This window comes from Diabrotica virgifera, chromosome 10 (genome assembly GCF_917563875.1).
Source record: "Diabrotica virgifera virgifera chromosome 10, PGI_DIABVI_V3a".
Taxonomy (NCBI): domain Eukaryota; kingdom Metazoa; phylum Arthropoda; class Insecta; order Coleoptera; family Chrysomelidae; genus Diabrotica; species Diabrotica virgifera.
Genome location: NC_065452.1, coordinates 148,754,800 through 148,756,632, shown reverse-complemented (window position 1 = coordinate 148,756,632; position 1,833 = coordinate 148,754,800).

Genomic DNA, 1,833 nt, shown 5'->3' with positions numbered 1-1,833 from the left:
ACAATGTAGAATTGGCTAAAAATTTAAGAAATAGTCACCCTTGTTGCAAAATAGCAATAATTGTGAAAAAAACCTGCAAAAACAAGTATTCGCATTTTACGTTTTTCAACCATTTATGCTACACTTAGGACCTTCATATTTCACCCTGAAAAATTTTATGATACAGTAAAACAATACTGTAAATTTTATTAAGATCGGTTGAATAGATTTTGCAAAATAAATTTTGCAATCCAGCTTTCGTAAAAAAAATTCATTTTTTCAAAATGTTACAGGACTGAAAATAAAGCAGATAGCAAGTTGAAAATTTTTTTACAAATAGAAGTGTACTGTACCTTTCATTTGCAATTTTGTAAAATTAAAATCGTTTAACACCACGGCCTCAGGAATTTTTTTAAATAAACATTAATTATTGGTGCTACGCGCAGGACAGCGGATAGGTTGCTCTGATTGGGCATTCCAATGACCTTTGATAATAATTGATCCATTTTAATTTTTATGACATTTCGATATAAATAAATAAATTTGTTTATTGCAAAATAAAAACACATACTCTATCCTTTGAAATAACACTTTTATTAGCAAAAACTTTCTTTGTTCATATATTTTAACTTAAATAATAAAAGTTTATTATTTTTAAACATATCCAATTGTTTAAACAATATTTCACAAACAATAATAAAATTAGTTTGATTTTTGTGGAATTAAAAAATTAAAATACAACAAAATATAGAGTAAGAAAATAATATATTAGATAAAGATTGGAAGAAATTTTGGTGGAAATCAACCTGTGTGAATCGAACACCGCTGTCCTGCGCGTAGCACCAAAAATTATTGTTTATTTCAAAAATTTTCTGACGCCGTGGTAATTAATTGATTTTAATTTTGAAAATTGCAAATGAAAGGTACAGTACACTTCTATAAGCAAAAAAAAATTCAACTTGCTGTATGCTTTATTTTCAGTCCTGTAATATTTTGAAAAAATGAATTTTTTTTGCGAAAGCTTTATTGCAAAATTTATTTTGCAAAATCTATTGAACCGATCTTAATGAAATTTACAGTATTATTTTACTGTATCATGAAGTTTTTCTGGGTAAAATATGAAGGTCCTAAGTGTAGCATAAATGGTTGAAAAACGTAAAATGCGAATACTTGTTTTTGTATGTTTTTTTCGCAATTATTGCTATTTTGCAACTAGGATAACTATTTTTTAAATTTTTAACCAATTCTATATTGTAGTAAATTGAATTACGCAACTTTTATGTCAGTACAACTTTTCTCGGAAATGAATACTTTTAAAGTTATAATCAAAAAACGAAGAAAAAAATCGAATTTTTCCTTCAATTCTTGACATTTTGATTATTTAAACAATGTTCCGGACCTTTTTGAGAGGGAGGATAACTCAAATATTATTATTTGATTTATTTTCAAGCAATTTCTGCAAAAAAATTTGAGTCACCTCTCAACGTCCATCTCAAAACAGATCCGCCCTGGACTAAAAGAGCTATAGCTCCTTTAGGGACAGTGATGTACATCACTGGTTAATAAGCACTAGGTAAATTGGGGTAAACTGTCTTAAAATTATCTGAAAAATCTCAGACAGAGAGTTTCTGGACACCCTGTATAAGTTTTTTGAAAGGCACAGATATATTCAGCATATTTATAAGTTTCCAGGGGAAAGTGAATATATTTAAAAAAAATCAGTTGTCCAACTTATGCTCCACTTTAGGCGTTTCGTGAGGTAGCTGTGTTATGAATTAAAACAGCACATATAACGGAAGGACGTGTATAGTATAAGTTTATACGAATAGCCTACCCAATGACCGACATTTGGTC